General features: G+C 37.9%; 1 protein-coding gene across 1 annotated transcript in view; it reads right to left on the bottom strand.

Annotated features, from left to right (window-relative positions):
• LOC136885338 (sodium/hydrogen exchanger 9B2) overlaps window positions 1–14,985 on the bottom strand; it is a 162,097-nt gene that overhangs the window by 40,854 nt on the left and 106,258 nt on the right. The window lies entirely within an intron of this gene.

Here is a 14,985-nt window from a genome sequence, read left to right as displayed (position 1 = left end):
TGGGAGACTACTGGCAAAAATGAGTGCAGTTGGACTAGACAAAAGAGTAACTGAATGGGTTGCTATCTTTCTAGAAAATAGAACTCAGAGAATTAGAGTAGACGAAGCTTTATCTGACCCTGTAATAATTAAGAGGGGAACCTTTATGCCTCCTTATATATATATACTAGCTGATGTACCCGTGCTTTGCTACGGGATTCTCAGAAAGACTGACTTTGTGGTTTTCCTAACTGAAGTCAACATAGGTCATTACAAGAATGTCAGTAGGAATGTAGCGATTAAAAGCAATGTTATCATATAAAATAATCGATCAAATGAAAAATTGCACATTTTGTTACTTTTAATGAACAATACTATGGTGCCAATCTAACAGTCCCAAATTCCAGAGCTGGAATGATCCAGCCGCAGACAGCCGTGAACACTTCTCTGCCATTATTCCATTATGTATGCACACTTCTCATTCCAATCAGTGCCTCAGAGTAGGGATTGAATAGCTCGAATGCTATGATGAACCAGTGTGTTACATACCAGTAGTGTTGGAAAATTTATGAAACAGAGGAATGGCATGCTAAAGAAGAAAGTTACCTAACTCCCCAGCTACTCCCCCCCAATATTCAGGCAAACTGTTACACTCGTACAACTGGGCGAGTTGGCCATGTGATTAGTGGTGCACAGCTGTGAGCATGCATCCGGGAGATAGTGGATTCGAACCCCAATGTCGGCAGCCTTGAAGATTTTATTCCATAGATTCTCATTTTCACACCAGGCAAATGCTGCAAGGCCGCTTCCTTCACACTCGTAGCCCTTTCCTATCCCATCATCGCCATAAGACCTGTGTCGGTGCGATGTACGGCAAATTAAAAAAAAAATGGCCAGTATGCAGCAGTAATCCTATCCATCAGAGATGAGTGGCAACAGAAGACAAAGCACATCACAACAAACAATGGTCAATGTAATGTTATTGTTGAGAAATTTTATGTGCTTTCTATATTGTGGGCCTTCACATTTAGTTTTCTTTCGACTCTGTGATCTTAGGGCATCTTATAAAATTATTTATAGCATAGACTGTAGTTCCTTATTCTCTGACTTTACATACCAATTTCATTAAATCCTGTCTACCCACTTTCTCATGACTTGGTGCTGATAAGGACTTAGTAACAAAAATCCAAATTCATGAATATCTCTGGTCATAGCCAGTATAGTAACAATGTATAAGACATAAATAATCGGAAATATAATACTGTATGACTAGTTATGTAGTATTTATCGATACGACCACTAATAACATAATTATTTGGGAATTAATTTTAGGCCTACCCCTAAACTACCATTTCATTCAGCGTGAATAAAATTATTTATGGCCTAGATTATAGCAACTTTGCATACTGATTTTCATTAAGATAGGACCACTAATAACATAAATACTTAGGAATTCCATTGTAGGCCTTCCCCTAAACTACCATTTTTCTCAGCTTGAATACAATTATTCATGGCCTAGATTGTAGCAACTTATTTCTCAACTTCCCCTACCCATTTTCATTAAGATACGCCCATTAATAACAAATATTCGAGAATTAAATTTTAGGTTTTCCCCCAAACTACCATTTCACTCAGCGTGAGTAAAATTATTTATTTCCTAGATTATAGCGACTTAATCACCGACTTTGTATACTGATTTTCATTAAGATATGACCACTAATAACATAAATATTTGAGAATTAAATCTTAGGCCTTCCCCTAAACTACCATTTTACTCTGCGGGAGTAAAATTATTTATATGCCTAGATTATAGCAACTTATATATATAAAACTTATATAGCAACTTTGTATACCAATTTTCATTAAGATATGACCACTAATAACATAAATATTTGAGAATTAAATTTTAGGCCTTTCCCTGAACTACCATTTCAATCAGCGTGAATAAAATTATTTATAGCCTAGATTGTAGTGACTTTTTACCCGACTTGGCATACCGATTTTCATTAAATTCTCTTCAGCCGCTGTCTCGTGATGCGTGTACATACATACATACATACATACATACATACATACAGACAGACAGACAGACAGAAATTTCGAAAAAGTAAAAAGTGCATTTCCTTGTTACTGTGGGCACGACTGATACAGAAATATCGTCCTTTTTAAATTCTGAGCAATGTACAGACAAAACTCTTATTTTATGTATATAGATGATATGAGTAAAAAAATTAGAATCAGAGATGAGGCTTTTTGCAGATGATGTTAATCTGTACAGAGTAATAAATAAGTTACAGGATTGTGAGCAACTGCGAAATGACCTTGATAATGTTGTGAGATGGACAGCAGGCAATGGTATGATGATAAACGGGGTTAAAAGTCAGGTTGTGAGTTTCATAAAGAGGAAAAGTCCTCTCAGTTTTAATTACTGCATTGATGGGGCAAAAGTTCCTTTCGGGGATCACTGTAAGTACCTAGGTGTTAATATAAGGAAAGATCTTCATTGGGGTAATCACATAAATATGATTGTAAATAAAGGGTATAGATCTCTGCACATGGTTATGAGGGTATTTAGGGGTTGTAGTAAGGATGTAAAGGAGAGGGTATATAAGTCTCTGGTAAGACTCCAACTAGAGTATGGTTTCAGTGTATGGGACTCTCACCAGGATTACTTGATTCAAGAACTGGAAAAAATCCAAAGAAAAGCAGCTTGATTTGTTGTGGGTGATTTCCGACAAAATAGCGTTACAAAAATGTTCCGAAGTTTGGAAGACTTGGGAGAAAGGAGACGAGCTGCTCGAGTTAGTGGTATGTTACAAGTTATTATCCTCATGATTTTTCTGTATTGAAAGTTATTATACAAGAAAATAACAAAGGTATTTTATTGGTCTACCTATTCAAAACTATCCACTTTTATGTGGTTACATTTATATACAGCAGTAGAGTTTTACGGTACATGTTTCACCCTTTCTAGAGGGCATCTTCAGCCTTTAGTCAATCTTAAAATGTTGAACTTAAACATTCAATAAAATGTGAAACAAGAAGCTGGATAATTAACATTGTAAAGCTAAAATTAGTATACAAAGTCATTTAAAATATGGACAACACTATATTAAAACTGTGATAACATAATAGATTAAATCAATCAATCAATCAATCAATCAATCAATCAATCAATCAATCAATCAATCAATCAATCAATCAATCAATCAATCAATTCTGATCTGCATTTAGGGCAGTCGCCCAGGTGGCAGATTCCCTATCTGTCGTGTTCCTAGCCTTTTCTTAAATGATCGCAAAGAAATTGGAAAATTATTGAACATTTCCCTTGGTAAATTATTCCAATTCCTAAGTCCTTTTCCTATAAACGATTTTTTTTTTTTTTTACAATGTGAAAAAACCCAACATTGTTATTTTGAATGTTAATTTTAGTTTAAGTCTCTTCAAATCAATTTCATCTTATTATATGTTATTTCAAGTGTTTATTTTTATTCCGAGGTTAAGACTATGGCTGTTGATGCCTTCATACTAGGTGAAACATGTACCATTTTTAGTTAATAGATCAATGTAAATCATCCAAGACAATGACTTATTGTATTGATTAGGTGGTCAATTTAATAAATATGTAACTTACTGTTATTATTCTAATCAAATATCATCAATACAGATCAAAATGATATTTATTACATGTAATACATACCACTTAATCGAGCAGCTCGTCTCCTTTCTCTCAAGTCTTCCCAGCCCAAACTTTGCAGTATTTTTGTAATGCTACTCTTTTTTCGGAAATCACCCAGAACAAATCGAGCCACTTTTCTTTGGATTTTTTCCAGTTCTTGAATCAAGTAATCCTGGTGAGGGTCCCATACACTGGAACCATACTCTAGTTGGGGTCTTACCAAAGACTTATATGCCCTCTCCTTTACATCCTTACTACAACCCCTAAATACCCTCATAACCATGTGCAGAGATCTGTACCCTTTATTAACAATCATATTTATGTGATTACCCCAATGAAAATCTTTCCTTATATTAACACCTAGGTACTTACAGTGATCCCTGAAAGGAACTTTTGCCCCATCAATGCAGTAATTAAAACTGAGAGGACTTATCCTATTTGTGGAACTCACAACCTGACTTTTAACCCCGTTTATCATCATACCATTGCCTGCTGTCCATCTCACAACATTATCTAGGTCACCCTGCAGCCGCTCACAATATTGTAACTTATTTATTACTCTCAATGTCAGTTTAAAACCATGCACCTGAAACTAAAACTAGTTCTTCATCTTTCTCGAACGTGTGGAACTTGTATATTCTCGAATATGTAATTCCAAGAAAGTCACAAAAGATCTTGCCTAAAGTTAAAGTTTGTGTATTTAAACTGAATAAAGATGATTACATTTGTACAAGAATATAAATTTTTGAATGTGTTGTGAAAGACATACCGTAGTTGGTGCTAACGTAAATAATATAACGGGTGAGTATGCAAAGTTTGTCAATAGAGCCAGTTATAAAATAAGGCATTAGCTGGAATCGCTGCTAAGAATATCATAATGGTGAACTGATTTTTTTTTTTTTTTTTTTGCAATCTGCTTTATGTCTCACCGACACAGATAGGTTTTATGGTGACAATGGGACAGGAAAGGACTAGGAGTGGGAAGGAAGCATCTGTGGCCTTAATTAAGGTACAGCCCCAGCATTTGCCTGGTGTGAAAATGGAAAACCACGGAAAACCATCTTCAGGGCTGCCGACAGTGGGGTTCGAACCCACTATCTCACACTTAAGCGAATGCAGATATCGAGCTCGGTAAGGTGAACTGAAGATAACCGTGTAGTCACATTGGGTGTAAGGCCCTTTGTAGAGAGTACTATATAGTTGACTGGACCATCATTTCTCTGGAATGAAAAAAAGGAAAAAGTTTTTTTTTAATCCTTGGAAAGCTAAAGGATCCACTATTTAGCTGGACTAGGACTTGTACTTAACATGTAAATATAGATGTTATATACGTCCTCCTGTTATAGCAGTGTTAGCCTGTCTGTTGGTTCTACTCAAAGAGAATTGGTCCTACTCCTAGTGTTATATCTATGTGGCAGAGGCGGTGGGAAACATGAAGTGGGAGGGGTTAAGGAAGGTGGAGGGGAAGAGGGGGTAGGTGGAGCTTTATGCGTCACAGCTGTTAAAGGAGGGGAGCTTCTATGATTGAGAGGAGCGGGTCTGATATTTGGAGAGCTGGAGGAAGTCTTTGAACTTATAGAATTGAATATACGAGGGGACTTCTTGATCTAAACATATTCAATTACTCGGGTGTCTACTCGTGTAATGAGCTTTTGACGTCCATGACATCATTAAGATTCTTATGCTTGTTATAAGCTTGATCCAAAAAAATATATAAACTTTCTAGCTCATTTAGTAGTTTACCTTTTCCCTTATTCCTAATTATTGTCAAGTCCTTCTCTATTGAAGTGAACTGGTACCCTGTCTCCCTCATATGTGTGATCATTGCTGAGTATTTATTATGCTTCTCCATGTTGAAATGTGCCATATATTTTGTAAAAGAAAGCTCCTTCCAGTCTGTCCAACATATGAACACCTGCATTGTGTGCATGTTAATCTGTACACTCCAGATCCCGTATATTGGTTATTGTCATAATAATCCTTATTATGATTTAAAAATATGGTCTAGTTTGTATTAGTTGTTCGGAAAGCTAAATTGGCATTATGTTTTTTGAATATATTTGTGATCTGATGGACAGCTGGATTATTATAAGTGAAAGTGGCATAATTAGTTTTTTAATTTTTCTGGCACTAGATTTGTGGACATCTTGTTCTTAATTTTATTAATTGGTTGATTGACCATTTCAACTTTAAATCCATTAAGTATTGGAAGATTTCTTATATAGCTCAATTCAATTTTTAAACTTTTAGGGGGACAGAGGAATTTTCAGAGCTCGATAGACTAAACTATGGAAGGATGCTTATTTATGAGAACCAGGGTGTAATGAAGAACTATTTATGGTTACTAAGTATTGTGTACACTTGTCATTACTTGTTTTATACTCGTCCTATTATAAACCTATACTGACCTATGCTTCAGCAACCTGGACGTTAACTAAGCGGAACCAAAGTAAGATACAAGCAGCTGAAATGAGGTTCTTGAGGCGCATGCAGGGAAAGACAAGGTGAGATAGAATACGAAATGAAGAAATAAGGAGAAGCGTGGGAGTGTGTAAACTTCAAGCAAAGCTGAAATGGTTTGGACACATGATGAGAATACTAGGAGAGAAGAGTGACATTGATCCCTCATACAGCTAAGGGTGAAAGAATCTTGGATAGACAAATAAGAGACAGAGTAGGGGGAAAATTGGCACAACACCAGTGTGGATTCAGAAAAGGCAGGTCCACATTTGACCGAATATTTACATTGCGTCAAATGACGGAAAGGTATTGGGAAAATGGAAAGGACATGGTAGTAACATTTCTAGATTTTTTTTTTTGCTAGGGGCTTTATGTCCCACTGACACAGATAGCCTAGGTCTTATGGCGACGATGGGATAGGAAAGGCCTAGGAGTTGGAAGGAAGTGGCCGTGGCCTTAATTAAGGTGTGCCTGGAGTGAAAATGGGAAACGATGGAAAACCATCTTCAGGGCTGCCGATAGTGGGATTCAAACCTACTATCTCCCGGATGCAAGCTCACAGCTGCGCGCCTCTACGCGCATGGCCAACTTGCCCGGTAACATTTCTAGATATTGAAAAGACAAATGACAGTGTCCCAAGGAATTTGGTATGTTGCCATTGATGCTATGACATGGAAAACAGTGACTGGAAAGAGGCCTAGAATGAGATGGAGGAGCTCTGTTGTGGACTGTATTGCAAATAGAGGAGTCAATAGCAATGAAGTACTAGAACAGGAATGGTGGAAAGATCGAGTAGGTGGAGGGCTTTGGTATACTACCCTACCCAGAGAGAATCTGGAAAAAGGAATGGATGAAGAATAATAATGAGAAGAAGAATCATTGTTTAGGTTTTCTATAGATTAGGAATGAAACAATGCAGATGGTAATAGCATTGTATCAAAATTGTAAAAGCTGTGTTAGAACCAAAGTGGGTCAAACTGAATGGTTCAGAGTTGAGTCAGTTTTAAGACAGGGAAGCGTATTGTCTCCCTTACTCTTCATTATCACCATGGTTAGAATTCTACATAATATCAAGGAGAAGATGATGGGCGAGCAAGTAAAGTCTATGCTCTTTGCTCATGACATTGTAGTTTGAGGTTTTTGAAGAGCATACAGGGAAAGACAAGATAAGATAGAATACAAAATGAGGAAATAAGGAGAAGCGTGGGAGTGTGTAAACTTCAAGAAAAGATTGATATAGAAAAGCTAAAATGGTTTGGACACATGAAGAGAATGCCAGGAGAGAGGATACCAAAGAGAACATTCATGGATACAGTGACTGGAAAGAGGCCTAGAATGAGATGGAGGAGCTCTGTTGTGGACTGTATTGCAAATAGAGGAGTCGATAGCAATAAAGTACTAGAACAGGAATGGTGGAAAGATCGAGTAGGTGGAGGGCTTTGGTATACTACCCTACCCAGAGAGAATCTGGAAAAAGGAATGGATGAAGAATAATAATGAGAAGAAGAATCATTGTTTAGGTTTTCTATAGATTTGGAATTCGAAGGTATTATTTATACGTGTAACTGTTATATCCAAAAAGTTTAGTGAACAATTAGTCTCGTCTTCCTTAGTGAATTTTAAGTTGGGGTCAATTTTATTTAAATCTCCAATATTTCATTACTGTTGGTGACATCTTTATCTATAATTACAAACGTGTCATCCACATATCTTAACCATAAACTTATACCTTTAATATTTGCCTTTATTTTCGTGTGCTCGATTGTATCCATGAAAACAAAGATATCAGCAAAAGGAAGCAAGGCCTCGCAAGGAAGTGGAGGAAATACCAGACTCAGCTAGGGGAACTGTGGTCACCAACCCAGCCCATGGTCCCCCTTTTAGTCACCTTTTATGACAGGCAGGGTGTACCGTGGATGTACTTTACTACTTCTGCCCACAGTGGGACTCAAAGTTTAAGTTCGCAGGTTCGATCTTGGTTTTTGAAGATGTTCAAATCCGTCGGCCTAGAGTCGGTAGATTTACTAGCATGTATAAGAACTCTTTCAGGAGAAAATATCAGCACCTCAGTGACTAAACATTGTAGAAGTAGTTAGTAGGACGTAAAACCAATAACATTAAGTATTTCAAAGTCTTTTCTTCTACCAGCCTATTGACTGGCCAGGATTCACATGCTTAACCTACATTGCTACGGGAATTACAACTGCACGGTAAGCCTTTGACTTGACTTTAACTGGAATTCTGTTATCACAGAGAACTCCATTTGCAGCAAGCTACTTGCTCTCTGCCTCTTTGGTTTTCATTTAGGCCTCCCTCCATTTTTCTGAATCAGTCTTCTTCTTCTACTGCTTTTCTATCCGGCACCACGGTTAAATGGTTAGAATGCTGGCCTTTGGTTCAAGGGTTGAATTCCCGGACAGATCGGAGATTTTAACTTTCATTAGTTAATTCCTATGACGTCTTCAGCATTGGATTTCATCCTAGGTAGGGCCCTATCCTCACAGACGCGCAGGTCGCCTATATGACTTGAAGGACCTGCCTCTCCGGAGGCCGTATGCCATTATTATTATTATTATTATTATTATTATTATTATTATTATTATTATTATTATTATTATTATCATCATCATTTATACTGCAAAGGGAGGTTTAAAGATAAAAAATTCATTGTTCCGTATTGAAATTATTGATGTTAAAAATTAAATAACTGGAAAGGAGGTTCAACCTATTCAATACTCAAAAGAAAGAAACGTAGCAATCACATTTCTATTTAAATGGGACCGGTTTCGACCTTAGTCTAGGTCATCATCAGCCATAAAAAACATGTAAAATGTTTATGAATGTTGGAGGTCAGTTTCACATTCTGTTAGGCACAAAGACACGACACCACATTCTGTCTTGCACAAAGTCACAACACTACCAATCAACATGCGAAGATCAAAAAGGCTTGAATTCGCAGACGAACAGATCTGTAGTAGAAAGCCGCCAGCTCCCGGTGACCAGCGCGGCACACTCAAGGTCACGCGCTGCGGCCAAACACCAAAGTAGAGTGGAGAACGTTTCGAAGGTCCAGAACCTGTCACGGCTGCGGGAAGCCAAGTACGTATATAAAAATATACGACGCCAATTAGTACAACCGAATGAGCACCCGTACTCCAGTTAAGTTCTTGGTAAACAGTTGACTTGAAAAAACAATTGTAGAGAGAAGAAAAAAATGTAGTAAAAAGCGCAATATCGGAAAACAAATGAAAACTTATATGCACAGTGCGCTATTTTTAAAAAGAAAAATTTTTTAGGTTATGATTGAAGTAGTCGAAGTTGGCGCAAGACAAGAATTTTTGAAAGAGGAGAATAAATTAAACGAGGAAGAGTGATAGTGAAATAAGAGAAAGAATAAAAGAAATTGAAGTTAGATGGTAATGAGGAAAGATAAGATAGGGAAATGAAGGAGGGGTAGTTTAAGGTGGGTTAGGAGGGTGGGTTATTGGAGGTAGAAAATGTGGGTGGGAACTATGTAAGACATGGAAAATAGAATTGGGGTTTTGGAATTTGGAATTTTTGAGAAGAAGAATTAGGAAGTCAAAAAGGATATTGGGTTTTTCAGAAATGTCGTTTAAATTGAAATTAGGGTTGAAGTACTGGTCAAGGTGGATAAAGCAATTTTCAGTAATGTTTAAGAGGGGGCCTTTGTTAATGATTTTAAGTATGTTTATGTCATTGTCAATACTGGTGAAACTATGTTTGGAGTCTTGTATGTGCTGTCCTATGGCAGAGAATCTGTTGTATTTAATGGCGTTGACATGTTCAGAGTACCTGATATTGAAGTTGCGGCCAGTTTGTCCGACGTAGGAGGAACTGCAGTTGTTGCATTTAAATCTGTATACACCAGATTTAGAAAAAGCATTAGACTTATTTAGAGATTTAGAGTTGTGTAAGATATCAAGACTTCATAAACGTGCTACTTATAACAGCTTAATTTTTCGTGCCTTCAACACCCCTATGTCCAAAAAAGATTTAAATAATGAATTAAACACCATCCGCAACATTGCTAAATTTAATGGCTTTAACAACTCCTTCATTAACCGCATCATCAACAAATTCAAACACCGTCCAAAAACCACTTTATCTAAAGACACAATAAAACCAACTGCTTTTTCCACCTTCACTTTTACTCAGGATGCTTATAAAATAACTAATATCTTTAAAAAACATAATATGAACATTTCTTTTAGAACTAACAATAGAAGTCTTGATATCTTACACAACTCTAAATCTCTAAATAAGTCTAATGCTTTTTCTAAATCTGGTGTATACAGATTTAAATGCAACAACTGCAGTTCCTCCTACGTCGGACAAACTGGCCGCAACTTCAATATCAGGTACTCTGAACATGTCAACGCCATTAAATACAACAGATTCTCTGCCATAGGACAGCACATACAAGACTCCAAACATAGTTTCACCAGTATTGACAATGACATAAACATACTTAAAATCATTAACAAAGGCCCCCTCTTAAACATTACTGAAAATTGCTTTATCCACCTTGACCAGTACTTCAACCCTAATTTCAATTTAAACGACATTTCTGAAAAACCCAATATCCTTTTTGACTTCCTAATTCTTCTTCTCAAAAATTCCAAATTCCAAAACCCCAATTCTATTTTCCATGTCTTACATAGTTCCCACCCACATTTTCTACCTCCAATAACCCATCCTCCTAACCCACCTTAAACTACCCCTCCTTCATTTCCCTATCTTATCTTTCCTCATTACCATCTAACTTCAATTTCTTTTATTCTTTCTCTTATTTCACTATCACTCTTCCTCGTTTAATTTATTCTCCTCTTTCAAAAATTTTTGTCTTGCGCCAACTTCGACTACTTCAATCATAACCTAAAAATTTTTTCTTTTTAAAAATAGCGCACTGTGCATATAAGTTTTCATTTGTTTTCCAATATTGCGCTTTTTACTACATTTTTTTCTTCTCTCTACAATTGTTTTTTCAAGTCAACTGTTTACCAAGAACTTAACTGGAGTACGGGTGCTCATTCGGTTGTACTAATTGGCGTCGTATATTTTTATATACGTACTTGGCTTCCCGCAGCCGTGACAGGTTCTGGACCTTCGAAACATTCTCCACTCTACTTCGGTGTTTGGCCGCAGCGCGTGACCTTGAGTGTGCCGCGCTGGTCACCGGGAGCTGGCGGCTTTCTACTACAGATCTGTTCGTCTGCGAATTCAAGCCTTTTTGATCTTCGCATGTTGATTGGTAGTGTTGTGACTTTGTGCAGGACAGAATGTGGTGTCGTGTCTTTGTGCCTAACAGAATGTGAAACTGACCTCCAACATTCATAAACATTTTACATGTTTTTTATGGCTGATGATGACCTAGACTAAGGTCGAAACCGGTCCCATTTAAATAGAAATGTGATTGCTACGTTTCTTTCTTTTGAGTATTGAATAGGTTGAACCTCCTTTCCAGTTATTTAATTTTTAACTGCAAAGGGAGGTAACAGCCTTTCGGAAGTTGCAAAGGCGGCAGTCTAGATGAGTGACTGATATGGCCTTGTAATAATACTCAACATGGCTTAGCTGTGTTGATACTGCTATATGGCTGAAAGCAACGGGAAACTACAGCCATAACTAACTCCCGAGGACATGCAGCTCTCTCTGTATGAATGATGTACTGATGATGGCTTCCTCCCGGGTAAAATATTCCGGAGGTATACTAGGCCCCCATTCGGATCTCCGGGTGGGGACTACACGAGAGGAGGCGATCATGAGGAAGATGGATACTGACATTCTGCGAGTTGGAGCGTGGAATGTTAAAAGTTTGAATCGTTGTGGTAGATTAGAGAATCTGATAAGGGAGATGGATAGACTAAAGTTAGATGTAGTTGGTATAAGTGAAGTACGTTGGCAGGAAGAACAGGATTTATGGTCAGACGACTACCGAATTATCAACACAAAATCAAACAGGGGAAATGCAGGAGTTGGTTTAATAATGAATAAGAAAATAGGGCAGTGGGTAAGCTACTACGACCAGCATAGTGAAATAATTATTGTTGTCAAGATAGACACCAAACCAATGCCCACCACAATTGTGCAGGTCTATATGCCTACTAGCTCAGCGGATGATGAGGAATTCGAAAGAATATATGAAGAGATAGAAGATTTAATATAATATGTAAAAGGTGATGAGAATCTAATTGTGATGGGAGACTGGAATGCAGTGGTAGGCCAAGGAAGAGAAGGTAATACAGTAGGAGAATTCGGATTGGGACAAAGGAACGAAAGAGGTAGTCGGCTGGTTGAATTCTGCACGGATCATAATTTAGTCCTTGCCGATACTTGGTTCAAACACCACAAACGACGGCTGTATATGTGGACGAGGCCTGGAGACACTGGAAGGTATCAAATAGACTTCATTATGATATTGCAGAGATTCAGAAACCAAGTGTTGGACTGCAAAACTTTCCCAGGAGCAGACGTGGACTCTGACCACAACTTGTTGGTCATGAAATGCCATCTGAAGCTGAAGAAATTGAAGAAAGGAAAGAATGCAAAAAGATGGGATCTAGACAAGTTGAAAGAAAAGAGTGTGAGGGATTGTTTCAAGCAACATGTTGCACAAGGATTAAATGAAAAGGCTGAAGGAAACACAATAGAGGAAGAGTGGATAGTCATGAAAAATGAAGTCAGTAGGGCTGCTGAAGAAGTGTTAGGAAGGAGGAAAAGATCAACTCAGAATCAGTGGATAACTCAGGAGATACTTGACCTGATTGATGAACGACGAAAATACAAGAATGCTAGAAATGAAGTGGGCAGAAAAGAATACAGGCGATTAAAGAATCAAGTGGATAGAAAGTGCAAGGTAGCTAAGGAAGAATGGCTGAAGGAAAAGTGCAAGGATGTCGAAGGTTGTATGGTTTTAGGAAAGGTAGATGCTGCATACAGAAAAATCAAGGAAACCTTTGGAGAAAGGAAATCTAGGTGTATGAATATTAAGAGCTCAGATGGAAAGCCACTTCTTGGGAAAGGAGACAAAGCAGAAAGATGGCAGGAACATATCCAACAGTTGTATCAAGGTAAAGATGTAGATGATTTGGTTCTGGAAAAAGAAGAGGCTGTTGATGCTGATGAAATGGGAGACCCAATTTTGAGGTCAGAGTTTGACAGAGCAGTGAGTGACCTAAATAGGAACAAGGCACCTGGAATTGATGACATTCCCTCTGAATTACTGACTGCCTTAGGAGAAACCAGCATGGCAAGGTTATTCCATTTAGTATGTAAGATGTATGAGACAGGAGAAGTTCCATCCGATTTTCGCCAGAATGTTGTTATACCTATTCCCAAGAAAGCCGGTGCTAACAGGTGTGAAAACTACCGCACCATTAGTTTAGTATCTCATGCCTGCAAAATTTTAACACGTAGTATTTACAGAAGAATGGAAAAACAAGTTGAAGCTGAGTTTGGAGAAGATGAATTTGGCTTCAGAAGAAATGTAGGAACACGTGAAGCAATCCTGACTTTACGTCTGATCTTAGAGGATCGAATCAAGAAGGACAAGCCCTCATACATGGCATTCGTAGATCTAGAAAAGGCATTCGATAATGTTGATTGGACCAAGCTATTTGCAATTCTGAAGGTGATTGGGATCAGATACCGAGAACGAAGAATTATCTACAGTCTGTATAAAAATCAGTCTGCAGTAATAAGAATCGAGGGGTTTGGAAAAGAAGCAGCAATCCAGAAAGGAGTGAGGCAAGGCTGCAGTTTGTCCCCCCTCCTTTTCAATGTTTACATAGAACAGGCAGTAAAGGAAATCAAAGAGGGATTTGGAAAAGGAATCACAATCCAAGGAGAGGAAATCAAAACCTTGAGATTTGTCAATGATATTGTCTTAAAGGAAGTAGATGAATATTGTTACTTGGGTAGTAAAATAACTAACGATGGCAGAAGTAAGGGGGATATAAAATGCAGTTTAGCACAAGCAAGGAAGAGCTTTCTTAAGAAAATAAATTTGCTCAATTCAAACATTGATATAGGAATTAGAAAGATGTTTTTGAAGACTTTCGTGTGGAGCGTGGCATTGTATGGAAGTGAAACATGGACGATAACTAACTCAGAAAGAAAGAAAGTAGAAGCTTTTGAAATGTGGTGTTACAGAAGAATGCTGAAAGTGAGATGGATATTTCGGATCACGAATGACGAGATACTGAATCGAATTGGTGAGAGGAGATCAATTTGGGTAAATTTGACAAGAAGAAGAGATAGAATGATAGGACATATCTTAAGACACCCAGGACTTGTTCAGTTGGTTTTTGAAGGAAGTGTAGGTGGTAAGAACGGTAGGGGTAGACCAAGGTATGAATATGACAGGCAGATTAGAGCAGATGTAGGATGCAATAGTTACATAGAAATGAAAAGGTTAGCACAGGATAGGGTGGCATGGAGGGCTGCATCAAACCAGTCTATGGACTGATGACTCAAACAACAACACTGCTTTTCTTACACCTGTGGTTTCCAGGTGCGAAATGTTTTGCACATGTGGATTTGGCCCTGTTTTACGGCCAGATGCCCTTCCTGACGCCAATCCTATGTGGAGGGTGTAATCACTGCTGCGTGTTTCTCTGCTTGTTGGTAGTGTGGTGTGGGGTGTTGTCTGAATATGCAGAGGAGAGTGTTGGGACAAACATAAACATCCATTCACCGAGCCAAAAGAATTAATCAGACGAGATTAAATTCCCTGAACTGGGACCTCTTCACCTAAGATCTTAACGCTGACAATTCAGCCAAGGAGTCGGACATCTTTTTGAATTCATGTTCCAAGTTATTCTAAAAAATGAACCGCATAAATGCAT

The sequence above is a fragment of the Anabrus simplex genome, chromosome 14, assembly GCF_040414725.1.
Source record: "Anabrus simplex isolate iqAnaSimp1 chromosome 14, ASM4041472v1, whole genome shotgun sequence".
Lineage (NCBI taxonomy): Eukaryota > Metazoa > Arthropoda > Insecta > Orthoptera > Tettigoniidae > Anabrus > Anabrus simplex.
Note: the sequence above shows the minus strand (reverse complement) of the source record. Positions and strands in the feature narration are given on the sequence as shown.